This window comes from Fringilla coelebs (assembly GCF_963513975.1).
Source record: "Fringilla coelebs genome assembly, chromosome: 10".
Classification (NCBI taxonomy): domain Eukaryota; kingdom Metazoa; phylum Chordata; class Aves; order Passeriformes; family Fringillidae; genus Fringilla; species Fringilla coelebs.
The window spans coordinates 17943870-17959112 of record NC_140036.1 but is presented as its reverse complement, the minus strand read 5'-3'; positions in this window follow the sequence as shown (position 1 = coordinate 17959112).

Here is a 15243-nt window from a genome sequence, read left to right as displayed (position 1 = left end):
GGTTTGTTTCACATCTTTAAAAAAGGCCCTCAACCTCAATGCCTTCTCCTGAGCATTTCTTTATGCTGTAGAAACAATTTTGGAAGAGTCATACAAACAAAAGTCCAATTAGGGGTTATAGTCTAAATAAAATCTGTTTCTGCCCACACCACAAGACAAATCAGGGGCTTCACTGGTTCTTAACACCAGTTCTTCTGTTTCTTTTTTGCTCCATGCCTTCTGTGTATGAGTCAGGCCCCAAAGCCACCTCAAAAATTTAAAAATAACATGTCATCCACCTAAGCACTGAAACTGTGCCAGCAGCTACTGTGTGCACTGAACAGTGGTGAAAAATAATAATTTTACATCAAGAACGCCATAAAATTTTTTCAGTGCCTTCCAGGTTCTTGTAAAACTAATGTTATCTTGTCCAACCCTCGAGGCTTTTTGCACAATTATCAATTAGTTCTGTGGTTGGTTTTCAAAAAGGCAGTGCTGGAAACAGAGCAGCAAATCACAGAGATGGAGGTGGGAGCGCAGCTGTGCCTCCTCCACAGGAGGTCCATGCACACCTCGATTCTGCTCCTGGTTCAGGGGCACAATCCCTGGAGCAGCCCTCTACCTCTCATGCCCTCCCATCTTCTGTGCTCTGATCACAAGAGCTTTGAAGCAAAACTTGCCTCTTGTTCCATCATTATTGCTGGTGTACCAAGCTTTGTCAGCAATAAAATATCTCTGGAGATCTGCAAACATCTAGAAAACCCCTGAGCTACAGGGGTTCAGCTGAAGCTGCAGCTTCAGACGTGAAGAGAGAGCCCCCTGCTCAGCAGAAGGTGAGAAGGGGATCTTGCTTGGGCTGGGGTGTTTGGACAGTGTTCTGGCTGTAACAGGTACCAGAGTGTGTTGGAAGCAGTGTAGGAAGTGGCTTTGCACCTCAGAGATTTAAAGCTCTGCCTCACTGATGTTAACCAAGGCTGGACACCTCAGGGTTTCAGGGGGGAGGATCTTATGAGGGCAGATGAGGAAAAGGGCTTCAGAAAATAAATGTCCAACTTTAATGTAGCTAGTCTTTTCCTTCAGAACCCAGAAGGGGTTCAATTTGGCCCAATAGCCAAAATGATAGGGGAAAGAAGATCTTCCTTTGCAAGTGTGAACAATACCATACAGAAATGTTCCCCAAATCTGTGTTTTGTGAGACTGATTGGAGCTGTAGCCAAAACCTATATTTGAACGTGGCTAGACAGTGGAATTAAAGGTGATCTCTGGCCATGTTTAAACATGAACTGGGCCATAAGCTACTTACAGGCTGTGGTTACAAAAGAATAGAAAGGGCTGACTCACAGTGGGAGAGCGCGAGGCTGGTGGGTTCCCATGCAATCCTCCCTGGGCTCTGCAGGTGCCCAGGCTGCTCCTGGGGATCCTGAACACCCCCTGCCCCCCAGACACCTCCCTTGACACTGGCAGGTCGTTGGTATTTCTGAAAGCCTGACTTAAAGGCTGAAGAGGAGAAGTGTTTCTTTTGGCCTGTCAGCAGCACAAGCGAGAAGAAAGAATGGAATTCTCCAAAGTTTTTCCAGAATGTGTGCCCAGTTCAAACAGACTCATCCGGCTTCCTTGCAAGTGTGATTCCCAGATCACAGCTCAGTCAAGCACAGACTTCCCAAACACAATCTCCAGTGGCATTAGTGCGCTGAAGCAGATTTGTATTTTTCCAATTAATAAAACATTAATTAAAAGCTGATACATCTTGTAGGAGGCTCTTGATTTTGACCCCCCTAATTTTCATTTTTATACATTTTTTACTTGGTCAGCATTTCATAATGAAATATATTCTGTTACAAAGAGGAGCAAATTATTCTAGAGGGGAAAATATATTAGGAATAAAATAATATTTAAGCATGAAACAAATTAGCATCTAACCAGTTTTTGTTTCTTTCAGACAACCAATTTTCAGAAATTGAGATTACCAGTTCTGGTGCTGTTTAAGACTGTGGAGAAAATGCAAAATTCTGAAATGTCTGCAAGGTTGGAGAGCAGTTTTCCACTGAGCTCTCGTCAGATGAGATTGCAGAAATTCTACTGTTTTCTCCTTCCTCCCTGGCTCTGCCACCAGGCAATTCTGTTCACACTGTTCTCCAAGACAAAATCTGAGCCAGGCTGAGATTTGTGCTGATGGTGAGTGCCTGCCTTTCTTTCTATTTTTCTTTCTTTAAATAAAACAATTTCCTAAGGCTTTGAAATGGGGCTGATAAAAAGCAGCTTTTAAAATGCATTTTAGTAAATAGTTTGAAACCAGACCATAAAGTCTCATAACTGTAGGTTTGCCCTTAATTATACCTCACTGACAGCCCATTTTCCTTCTCCTCTGCAACCAGTCTCCTTTTTCTTTAAGAGCAAAACATATTGTATGCTACTTTTGAAAGATTTGTGGAGTTTCACACAAATTCGACAAGATCTGTAGGTAAATAGTGTCACCTAGTGGATAACCGGCATCGATTTTCCCAAACTGTAGAAGAAGTTTGGCCGTGTGGTTTTCCATTTTGTCCTAGAAAAAATATTACCTCAAATTGGAAGGAGCCTTGTCCTGAGAAATGGGATCTCTGCCAAATGGCTGCAAATCCAAAGTTGCAGGATTTGATGGCCAACTATAAAGGCAAAGGACCAAATCTCCAGCTCAGTGCCTGTAGAGCAAAAGGTTATAGCAGCACATTCTGAAATATTTATTTCTTGCATGTAAAGGTGTACTGGACTTCACATCATCTCCTGCACCATCAACTGCCCCTCTTCAGGCATAGAAAACAAGAGGATATCAGGAGGAGTCTGCCATGTGATCAGCTGAGGCTTCTGAGCAGTAAAAGTTAAAAAACCACCCAAAACTGCAAAGTGCTTGGGGTGGGAGATTTGGCAGAGTATGGGAAAGCAGAAGAAAGAGTACAAGCTCCATGGAGAAATCTCTCACCCTGAGAGAATGGCATGATAACTTTGGGGGTGTGGTGGCAGGTATCTATGAGAAAAGATTCCTAGAGAAAGCAAGAGATAAGATAAGCCTTGGAGAGCCTTCTGAGTTAGAAGTAACAGGTTAGAAAATCAGGACACGAGAGCCTCAAACAAGAGTAAAGTGCTCTGGAAGGAAGGCTATGCTCCTGAAAATTACACTGAGGCTGGATATCCTGAAGACCACTTGCAGCACTTAGGTTTCTGCTTTCTTACTAACTTTGCTGTCAGGATCCCTTGGAGTCAAGATGGATTTGAACCAGAGCACTGCAGAAAGAAATAAATATAAACAGAATTGAGACCAAAAATAGAAAAGAGTCTCAGAGTTGGGGAAGCTCCTGAGGGAAAGAAAAAGGTAAATTCAAGTAGTAAAGGTAAGAACTCAGGTAACTTGGTTTCTAAACAAATCAAAGACTGGCATTCAGCTGGCTTCATGCAGGTTGGGTGAGAAGTGGAGGGTTTATGTTCCACTCTCACTACCCATCCCTGTTCTTCCTCCCCCTGTATGGTCATCACTGCAGTTTGTTACAGTTGCATTTGGGTTTTTTCTGAAAATCCCACTGATACCCTACTCCTTTCCTCACATTGGACAAGAATGTGAAGAAGAGCAAAAGCATGGTCCTAGAGATGGCTCTTCCATGTCCAAGAGGCAGCAGGTGGTAAAACCCAGGTGAAAAATCCGGATATTTTCATCATCTTCTTAACATAGACACAAGTAATGGAGAAGAGCAGGATTGCTCTATCACTGGACTCCAGCAGGCTGCCTGTGAGTGTTCTCAGACTGAACATTTATTGCCAGGTCTTACATTGATGTGACTTTGGTGAAAAGCAATAAGCCAGAGCATCCTGAGGAATGTATGGATACATGTTGGAATTGTAGTTAAAATTATAAATATCCTATTTCATAAGTCAGGAAGCCTGAGCTCTAGCATTTAATTATCTTCCAAATAAGAGAAAAATAATGATTGATTCTTAAGGCAGATTTTTCTGCTAAGTTTGTGTTTGGCCTCTGTTTCTTCATTTTTGATACGTGTCAAATGGATGGTCTGTCATTGTTCTCCAAAGGAGGGAAAGTGATTCTTGTGTAAAGCCCAGAGGAGCTTTGTTTACAGGCAAGCTGAAATATGCTGCAAGCTGGGACATTTTCTCACCTGAGCATACCCTGTGTTTCCAAAACAAACACTGGCATAACTGTGTTTGCTCAGTTTCGAGAGTTTTCCTCCAAACTATTTCATGTTTCTTTTTTATACCAGTGTTTTTGGACCAGTTCCCACTGACTGAATCTCTGTAAGGTCCCATCTTCTACTGGACCCTACTGTGGGCATTGGCAGGTACAGACTTTGGGACATCCCTTTGGTTGCTCTATGCCTCAGTTTACTCCTCCATTAATCTGAGTTCTACACTGACTTTCCCACAGTGCTTTTATTCTTGGGACCTCTGAGAAATTCTCTTGCCTATCCTCTGTCAGACAGTTAAACCGTTGCTAAATCAGACAGTTATCATATTTCCCTTCTCAAAGAGAAGGTGATAATAATTCCTTTGCTCAATAAAGTATAAATGGAGAGTAATCCTGCTGAATGATATTATGAGTTGTAATAGCACTGTATGAGATCAGAATGTTCCCATGTAAGTTCCAAGTCCAAAAAACAGTGAGTAAAAAGTTTGACTAGGTCAAGGACCCCATTCCTGGGAACAGCAGAAGGAAGAAATAGAAGTAGCACCTGGAAAATGCTGCTCTCATCAAGAGAGGCATCATCCCCTGGAAATATCTGCTAACTCCAATATTAAACAAATCAAAATTTACTTATTCAGTGGAATCCTCTTTTGCTTCTTTATACAGAGACACTTGCAGAAATTTCACAATAATTTTTTAAGTAGCTCTTGTTCCACCAGGAAATCATAATTTCTTTAGCCAAGAACATCTCGTCTGGAGTCTGAGGAGGGCTGGCATTCTCTGCAACAGCCCAAACATCCTAACATTCCCAGGCTGGATCCATCCCTGCTGTCAGCAAAGCCCTTGGAGGCTCTGTTTGACTCCCTGGCTGCGTGTGCTCCCAAAGCCCAAATCCATGTGGGCTCTGAGGGCACCCTGCCAGCTCAGGGTGGGCTGCCAGCTCCCCCAGGGGTGCAGGTACAGCCTAGAGAGAGGCTTTTCCAGACAGCCTGCCTGAAGTTGAGAGTGCTGTTGCCTGCATGAGAAACTCCCTTCCTCTGTGACAGCAGCACACACGAGTGCTCCCAAGCCCAGTTTGCATCCCTTTATACACACGCGCACCAAAAGGTGGGAGAAGACAACTGTGAGGGCAAACATTGAGCCAAAAAGCCAAATTGCATTGCCTAAGTAAATGAGGAATCTCTGGCAGCCAGGAAAGGATATAAAAATATAATCACATTACCATCCATCCCTCAGGCAGATAAAGATCCAGGGAAAGCAGCAAGCTGAGGAAATTTGCTGGTTGTAGGAAACTCTGTGTCTGTGCACGTGCACGTGAGATACTGTATTTTACCCATTTAAATGATCAGCATCATGATCATCTAAAACAAAAATGACAAAGAAAAGCCAAACCCAAGGCTTCCAATCTCTCTGTCTGCATCCCATCCTTCAGGGGGGCCACTGAGTTGTCATGTCTATGAGTACTGGGGAAATTTGAAGACCTAATAATTTCCTCTGACTCAAAAGCAAAACAGCGAAGCAAAAACAAAACAAAACCCTCTCATCATCTTTCTGAAGCTCCCTGTTTAAATTTGCTTTTCAGCATTTGTTTACCTTGTAAACTGTTTCTCAGGGTGACTCAGGGCGTTGGATGGTGTGAGCTTGAGGACCTCAACAAATTTGAAGAGAAACTGAAGGACTCCCCGTTCCTCAGCTTCCCTCTCACCTGCCCAGTCAGATTTTTCAGGAGGGCTATGAAATAAGGTTTTTATTTCTATTACTAATTCACATCCAGTCCTGGGGGAGTTTGTGCCTTACCATGAGAAAACATCTGGAGCTTTGGAAGCTGGCTCTCACAAAAAGCCCGTTCAGTGACATCGCCATAATGTTAGCAAGTCTCAGGTCATTTTCACATGAAAACCCACCACTGCTGCTGGCTTTACTGGTTTAAGGTTGACTGTCTGTAAAGTCTAATTTGTCCTCTTGCTCCTTGGGGTGGGTTAGCAGGGTAGGAAATTAATGAAGCAGCCAGGAAGAGGTGGCACCACTTCTGTATGTTTACAACTTCAGCCTACAATGGTTTTATTCCAGCACCTTTCCCTACAGTAAATGCAGCGAATATTCTGATTCCTGTTCTAAAAGCAGCACTAAATGGGATGGTTGAAGCTGAGAATATTTTCCCAGCTTCTGGAAAGGGTTAGACACACAGCCCTGAGGTGGGCAAAGTGTGTGATTGCCATCAAACTAAGCACCCGTGTTCAGCTTGTCTTGGATTTCTTTATATGAGACAAGGATGATTCATAAAAGCAAATGCTGAGGCCACACAGTTTGTCAAGGCTCTGGTCTAACCAGGTGTAATGACTGAGGTTTTGCAGACGAGCTACAGTTAAAGCAAAAAAATAACAGATCGTGGGTCAACTCCATCCCTGAGGCAACTCCAGCATCATCAGTAAGAGTTACCCACGTGTGAATCTGGCCCCATGTTCCTCACTCATACAATAGAGCAAGTTCCCTCCTGCAGCAGAATCAATTGGAAAAAGGAGAAGGGAAAAATGCTTCTTTCTTGACCACATTAAAAATAATCACTTTTTTGTTGCACAATGGGGCAGAGAAAACCAGTGCTAGAAACCAGAGTACAATTTCCTCAGCATGTCACGGGGAGGGGAGAGAGGGGGGAAATGGGCATAACCAAGAGGTTTCTTTCATCTCTGTTCAGTTCTAAATGATGCAGGGAACAGGGGAAAGCACCTAGATAGATATCTATATATCTCTATCTATCTACATCTATACAGATATCTAGATGAGCGTTCTCCTCTTCCCTCTATCTGTATAAATAATCTATACATACTCTGTGAATATGTATAGATAATTACATAGTTTCCACAAACAGAGAGTGATTAAAAAAAAAAGGACTATATTCTTTATGTTCATTAGACTGGATGTTTTAAAATGGTGAAATAAAAAAGATTAAATAATAACGTTTGGTGTCTCAGCTTTTCCTTCCCATTTGGCAGGCCAGATATGTTTGTGAGCTCTATGGGAATGCAGAAAAGTCATCTGAGGGAGAAAATTGCTATTCTCTAAAAATTACTAATAATTCTTTCACACTAAACAAACACCACTGAGAGATTTTTTAGTTATACAAAGGTGGACTTTTTTGTTCTTTCCCCTTTTCCCTCTCTTCTCCAGCTAATGATACAGATGTGCAAAATGCAGGATATGTCATCCTACTGAGCATTAGGTGCAGTGTTTTGCAGGTGACAGGATCCAGGTCTGAATCCAAAATAAAAGCACAATAGCCTGAAAATCATCTACTGCACACTGCTAGCACTTCACAACCTAAATAGCAGGAAAAGCATTTCATACAGTCATAGAATAATTTTTCCAGCAAAATTTGTATTCCAGCAGCAGTGAGGTCCCCTCTGAGACTGGCCCTGGTGCAACTGCCCACTAGAAGAGCATGCAAACTAATCACATGAGACAGAAAGCTGGAAGAAGATACCACTTGATTTGGAATTCTTACAGCTAGGAAACTCAGAGCATTTTTACTACACTCATAAAGAAATAATGGAAAACCAAGAATGGCTCCTAGAGAAAGGATTGCACAAAGCGTGAGCAAAGTCTGGGTTCAGTTCCACTCCTGATCTCTTCTCTAGACAGAACAAAGTAGGACAGTGCACTTAAAGTACATCTATTTTATAACAAGACTAATGGCTGCTTTGCTGCTGTGATATTAAAATTCTGTCCCTGAGCTTTAGGATTAACACCCTGTGGGAAGCACTGTGAGGAGCTCGCACCGCTTGGCTCCGCAGCTGCCATGGGAGCGCTGCCCGCACCAGGACTGCAAACTGCTGTGGCTGGTGGTTTCTACATCACTGTGTGTTTTGCCTTGAAATATTTTGCCTCTAGAGAAGACACACTGGAATTTTCTGAAGTAGAACATGACATTACATAAATCTGATGTTTTGACACACAGATATTTTTAGGCTTGCATAATTCACTGAGTTCCACCCAAGCTTTTTAATTTCAATACCTCGGAAGTATCGTTTGTTGGTCAGTTTTAGACTTCTTCAGAAAGATTTTTTTTTTCCACTGCTCCATTCTCCAGGAGTCCCAATGGAGCTTCCATGGAGGATCCTTAGCATGAGGGGCTGCTGATGACATGGGTTTTGTCAAATGTGATTATAAGGATCATGGTGTAAAGTTGCTGTTTTGTGGCCAAAACATGCCCTTGCAATTATCCACCAGCAATAGCTCCTGGCATCTGTGGGAGAACACAGCCTTGCAATGAGGTGGGTTAGTACTAATTACAAGATGTTTATTCAGTGTAAGTAAAACACACTGTATTTTACTCATTAGCACCCAAAATGGCACATGCAATTGGAGCAACATACTAATCCAAATAGGGGATTACAGCTAAGCAGGGTGCTGAACTGTCTGCAGATAATTTATAGCTAACCAAGATGCTCATTTACCCTGGTAAGAGCATGCACCCACCCAGCAGTGCTGGGAGAGAAGGATCTCATCACACTTTAGAGAAGTATCTTTTCCTGCAGCAAACACATCAATGCCAATAAAGTCAGATAACGTAGAAGACCCAGCCTCTTCATTTGCGTTAATGTGTTTGCTATAGGAAGAGATACTTTTTCTTTACCCAGTTAAGGAATACAAGAGCCTTTCTTGATGAAAGGGCCTTTCATCAAGCTTTTCTTCAGCTGATCCCCTAATAACTAAAGCACAGTAAAAATATAGTCTGTTTTCTCATGTCTTATGTTTGCTGAATCTTTCCCATGTCCATAATCAGGGCTGATCCTCAACTGGTTTATAAGAGATTTATTATGAGATCATAGGCTGGTTCCATAAAACTCACACCCAAGTGAATGGACATTTTTATGACTGATGAAGCTTGAAATGATTAGGAAACAGTGTCAGCTCAACCTGAAATAGTTATTATAATCCAAGATTAAAATGTTTTCTCAGCAGTTTGTGCTATTGAAGTTCGTGTGTACATCCATCTGCCAACCCCTTACTGTGCATTTCACCAAGCTACCTGCAAATCAGATGGAGAGCACTGCTGAGCCTTCTAATTGCTCTATTGAAAATGACTGAGGAAGAAGCAGACCAATAGAAAAGAAGGGTGCTGGGCTTATTAACTCACAGGTGAGGTCACTTTCTGTGTATCAAGATGGCAGAGAGGCTATGAAAGGGGGAATGGAAGGCATTTTTGTCAGAAATTATCATGAGTAATTTGGGACAAAAAAAAGAAATTGACCATTGAAACTCTTAAAAAGGTAAGAGTTAATGGGATGCATTTGTTCACTTGGTTTAAAAAAATTAGTAGCTATTTGAATTTTAATCAGTTCTTCCTTTTTTTTTTTATGACAATAGTTTTCCTGCTCTTGGTCGAAGACATATTTTTGGAGTAAACCTCATTTTCCGGGGAGCTCTGGAGCTTTGTTTTGTACTTTAGTGTTTAGGGCCCAATGCTGTTTTGGTGGAATGACCTGAGCTTTCTGCTAGATTCCCACCAAGTTACTCTCTTGCTCCTCTCCTTAATGGAGCAGGGGAAGGAAAAAAAGTGTAAAAAGCTTATGGGTTAAGATAAAGTTGAGGGGATTGCTTGCCAATCAGCATCACCAACAAAATAGAAAGAATTCATCGTTGGGGAAAATAATTTAATCTATTTTCAATTTAAAAACAAAGAACGAAAGTAGGAAATAAAAACACCCTCTCCACCTGTACTCCCCAGACTCAACCTCACTCCTTCATTCCCAACTCTTCCACCCTCTCCCCATATTTAGCACAGGGAGGTGGTGAGGGGGGAAGTTGTGGTCAGTTCATAACACTTTGTCATTGCCACTCTTGCACTGCTCCAGCATGGGCTCCCTCCCATGGCATGCAGAAACTGCTCCTGCGTGGCACCAGCTCTTGAAGAACAGCTCCAGCATGGGCTGTAGCTTCCTTCAGGGCACAGGCCCCTGCTGCAGGGTGGCTGTCTGTTCCCATGTTGGCCTTCCCGGGCTGCAGGGGACAACCTACTTGGGCATGGCCTTCTCCATGGGCTGCAGGGGAATCTGCTCCAGCTCTTGGAGCACCTCTTTCCCCTCCTCCATTGCAGACCCCTGTGCCTGCAGGGCTGTTTCTTCTGCACTTTTTCCTCACTCCTGTCTCTTGTAGCTGTTGGGCAGTGTTTGTCACTCCTTAGATGTGTTTTCACAGAGGTGCCACCAGCACTGCTGCTGGGCTCAGTTTGGCTATGTCCATTCTGTGACTGGCTCTGTCTGATATTGGGGCAGCTCCCGGCCTCTTGTCACGGGGGTCACCCCTGCAGACCACGCTGCGCCACATAAACCAAATGTCCTAATTCACTCACTATGGTTTTGTGATTGAGGAGGGGAGAGGAAATCCTGAAATCATTCACATGTCTGTTCTGTGTTTATGCTTGACTGCATTTAGTCTCTTGCCTAAACACATGTTCTTGTGCACGCTCTGCAGGCTCGTTTTATCAGCTGTTTCTTCCTATTAGGTGTTCATACTAACAGGTATTGCTATGCAGTGAAATCTCATCATAGTGTTCTGGGCTTTTTATGTGGCTGGTCACTGTGCCCTAACCCTAGATGTATGCACTGAATAACCACATTGTTCATTTATAATGTCCTTGGCTTTTCTATAGCCTTGTCCCTATGATATTACTTGTGGACACAGTGGGCTAGATTGAAGACAGTGAAGTTAAAAGTGGTGATGTATGCAGCTATGTAACTGTGAGAAGAAATGTATTGATTCCCCATACCTCCTTTTCTAGCCTGCTGTAAGGTGTTTCATCATGTAGGACATCATGGAGATCTTATATTTGTTACTTAACATACATTGAAAGGTCTGACTTCTCTTCCTTGCTGGCTCTCTGAATGGGAAAAGCTGTTTTTAACATGTCTTGTGTGTCAGAGATCAGGCTGCTCATGATAGCTCATGTAGCTTTGAACGTATATAGTAATAGAGAGGAATGGCAAACTGTTATATTAATGTAGCGGAAGCACAAAAAGTGAAACTATTGACCTTGCCAGCTCTGCATTTGGGGCAAATGTTACCACAGTGAACAGAGTAACTTTAGCTGATGTTAAACACAGGTTGTTTTGAATTTTAGGTTGTGTATTTATCTCTGGAATAGATAAATGTGAATGCCTGAGAAGGGCTGAGCAAATTGCTAAAGATAGTGGCGATTTTGCACATGTCAAATATTTTTTTTTTGTGAAGACTTTACTTGTAGACAAAGAGGCCAGTAATGAAATAGAAACAAAATTTTTTTCCATGGGTTCCTAAGTTACTGAAAAAGTGTTTGCTAATCAACTTCCTTTTCTGAAATAATGCTCTTTTAAATCAACAAAACAAAAAAGCCTTTGCTATTGCTCTTGCCTGGCATGGAATTGGTATTCCCCCAATGGAACCAGCATGTATCCAGTGGGTCATTCAGCTCAGCTCCTGACCTCCCTTAGAGAAAAGATCCTAAGACTTAAGTGGCTGCTACCTGGAGCATGTAAATGACACTGCAAAAACGTTATGTCAAGAGATATTAATAAGGTTGTGTTGGGAGGTGTGTATGAGCTATGGGGAGAAGCAAAGTGTTTAGCTGCTCTCCATTCCTTCCACCCAAATCCAGTATCAAAATCAGCCTTGCAGGGCAGTGTATAGGAAGACACAGCTTATCAATAGGCTGCTTCCCAGAGGCGCTATGTGCCTGCCCAAGGCCCTACTTCATGGAAGCCACTCCTGACCCATAGTCGATGTACATGACCTTTTGCTGTGCGCAGCATCACATTTGCTGAAGCAGCTGCTTCCCCAGCAGGGGATGAAGATATTGGGGGGCAGAGGTGCCCAGACCCTACACTTGGCCAGCCAGCTGTGGGTTTGCGTGGCTCGCATTGCTTGGGGCAGCCCAGAAACAGCGTTCCTGCCTCTTCCACAAGAGAAAGCCTATGGAGCTGAGCCCTGTGCTGTTGCCCAGTCCCAGGCCAGGAGTCTCAAGCAGTGCAGTTTCCACTCAGCCCCTGGCACACGGGTTCCTCGGGCGCGGCGGCGCAGGGAGCGTTCCGGGGAAGCCCGAGCCGTGGCCATTAGTGCTGTGCTGGCAGCAGCTCTGTGGATAACGAGAAGCCCTTCTGCCTCACTGCTATTAAACTGCTGCCTTTTCACGAGAGGAATCCTGAATCTTTCCTCAAACCTAAACAAAAAAGTCAGTCTTTTATTCGTTTCATCATTATCTAGGGCTGCCACATTCAAATGATGCTCCAGCAGTCCCTTCATTTCCGAGTGCACACGTCGAGAAGGGATTGGAAGCCTTTTGATTAAGAATAAGAGGTGATGACACTACAACCAGTGCAGGGTTGTCATCATTACCATGTACCTGCACTTCCACAGAGCTCTCGCTCTGGGTTGCCTCTGATATAAAGCTGCTGTACTCTGTGCCCTAATTGAATGGAACTATTTTATAAACACGCATTCCCTGAATCCCAGAAAAGATCCTTTTAGAGGGGAAGATATGGGGAGGGTGGTGGGGAGGTGAGGAGCTAGATGGGCTCAGTTCCTGGCAGACCAATTTTGTCTGTGAGAGAGATTTCTTTGTTCTCTGCAAAACTGCTTGTCGTCTACGAGCAGATATCGTGGGGTTTTATTCCCCTGCAAGTCAAATGAATGATCTGACCACCCACTTTTAATCCTGTGATTTTCTGCTTTTGGCCTGGATTACAAGTCACCTATGGCCACCTTTAGCGCGTAACAGGCTCTAAGTTTACACAAGGCACCTAAGGGAAAAACATCCCTTCCTCCCTGGCCCTGTTTAACTGTTCACATCTGATAATTTAACTGAGTGGCTTGGTCACAGTAATGACCTTTTGGTAGCAGCACAGGGAGGAAGCCTGCTGTCTACCCACCAGGATGCTCTCGTATGTCTCATGAAGTTGTATTCATGTTGCATCCTAAACCCACACTGCTGACCGTGGGAGTGACACTCTGCAGAGACTTGTTAAGCAGCATCCCTCTTTTCAAGCACTCTGTGCTCACCCTCTGGAATACCCACTGGTGATTTACTGTTTTCCAGGTTAACTTTCAAGTGCTGATTTTGACCCATATTTCTGTCCTGGCTATTTCTCTGTTCCTGTGTGACACAACTGCAGCTGTAGCAGGTACAAGTGCTGTACCTGAGCCTCGAAGGATGCTGGGCCAGTGCCTTGGTGCAAACTTGTCCCCCAGTTGCAGTTCAGTAGTTAAACTAATTCTTTGCTATCTCTGTGTTTAAAGGTGAAAGGCTTTTATTGTTAAACAAGCTTTCCCTGGAGCCTACGTTTTAGTAAGAATACTCTAAAACTGCTGTATGAAATTATATTAATAGACAACAAAATTGCAGCCAATTTCTGGTACTATTTCAATAGCTGTGTATGAAATTTACTGCATAAGGGATGTTGAGTTAAAAGTGGTCAGAGGAGCTACTTTTATCTTGGCTTACATATAGCATTACATTTACACCTGAACGCAGGGAGAATTATCATCCAGAGGAGTTAAGAAGGAATCTCTTTTCTCTGGGAATGGCAATTATATTTGATTAGGTACATGGGAGCTTTTTCCTCTCCTGGCCAAGGAGCTGAGGGCAGTGCTTTGAAGACACCCAGCCTCATGATCAAGGTGTAAAGCATAATGACAAATGTGAAGTTCCTGCAGGGTCAGAGTCGGCTACAATAGTTCAGGGGAGAGGGCATCGGACTGGGACTTAAGAGGCTTGACTCGACTGCCCTGTTCTTCCACTGGGCTGCAGGACAAATCACTTCCTTTCTGTGCCACAGTTTCCTTATCTGTGAAATGGTGGTAATGAGCCTTTCTTCTTCATTTCTCTTTGTAATCGCTCCAAGAGCTGCAGGTAAAACATGCTATACAAGCACTTGGTATTACTGTGTTTGATTTGTGGGATTTTTCTGTGTGATATCCTAACGCAAGCAGTTGTTCCAGATTTGCTCACATGAGCTCAAGGACTGTGCTGTTTGTCATCCTGCTGTTAACAGCTCTTCCCTGAAATCATTTGGATATAAAGATCGTACCCTGGGTTTGTTTTTGCTAGGATATCTGCAGCCTGCAATCTTAGTGCAACAGGATTTGTTAGTGAAGCATAGCCCTTGAACAAAAGCAAGCAGAGGATGTGCCTTGTCAGATGCTCTCCTTTGCAGAAGGAACCCCCAGGTCCTTTTGCCTCTGGTATCTGCTGATCCCCTGTTGAGAACCCTCCATGCCTGTGGTCATCAACAGTTTGCCAACATGAGGAGGGGGAGGAAAAAATCCCCTTGACATGTGTAGTAACCTAAGCCTCATTCCAAATGTGTTTGCTCAAGCATTGCTAAGGTTTCCCTTCTTCCCATCCCCATCACTTCTCCCCTCAACCTGCCTTTGTTTCAAGATGGGAGGAGGCTGCTGGAGGGGTGGGGGATTTCTGTGGCAGTGCCTGCTGTGATCGGGGCACTCTTTGTTTGACAACGTGTGCAGAGTCCTGGCAACCTCTTGCTAATGAAATGCCTTGAGAGGCAGAGTCCTAATTGTGAGGTGATACCCCAGCGAGTGTCAGAGCAGGCAGGGTGTGCATGATGCTCTTTAGTTTGGGTCATTGGAAGTGATAGATGCAGGAGGATGGTAGATTAGTTCCTGCTGAAACCTGAGACGCTGCCTGTGTTGGTGAATGTCACCCAGAGCTCTGCAAATGCATTCAGACAAAATCGCTGAAATCTTGGGTTTCAGGCCTAAGTGACCACAACAGGCACTCGTAGTTCCTGCCTGTGGAATAAACATTTGCTGGACACATTTCAGCTTAATAATACTTTGTGCAGCAAGCAGTCTCTCAGCACCCTCTGTCTCTTGTCAGTGTTGTGACAATCCAAAGGCTACTCAGAACACAACTATGTCAATAGCTCCTAGAATCGTTTCATTAATAGATTGCTTAACTTCCCTTGACCAGATGTCAGGGTGCAATATTTTCTTGTTGAATATATTTTTATTTTAAGTGCTGTTTTTCCCCTGTCTGTTCTGTGGAGCTGGACAGTAGGGTGATAATGGGAGATGCAGGACATGCAGCCTTTTGACTGCTG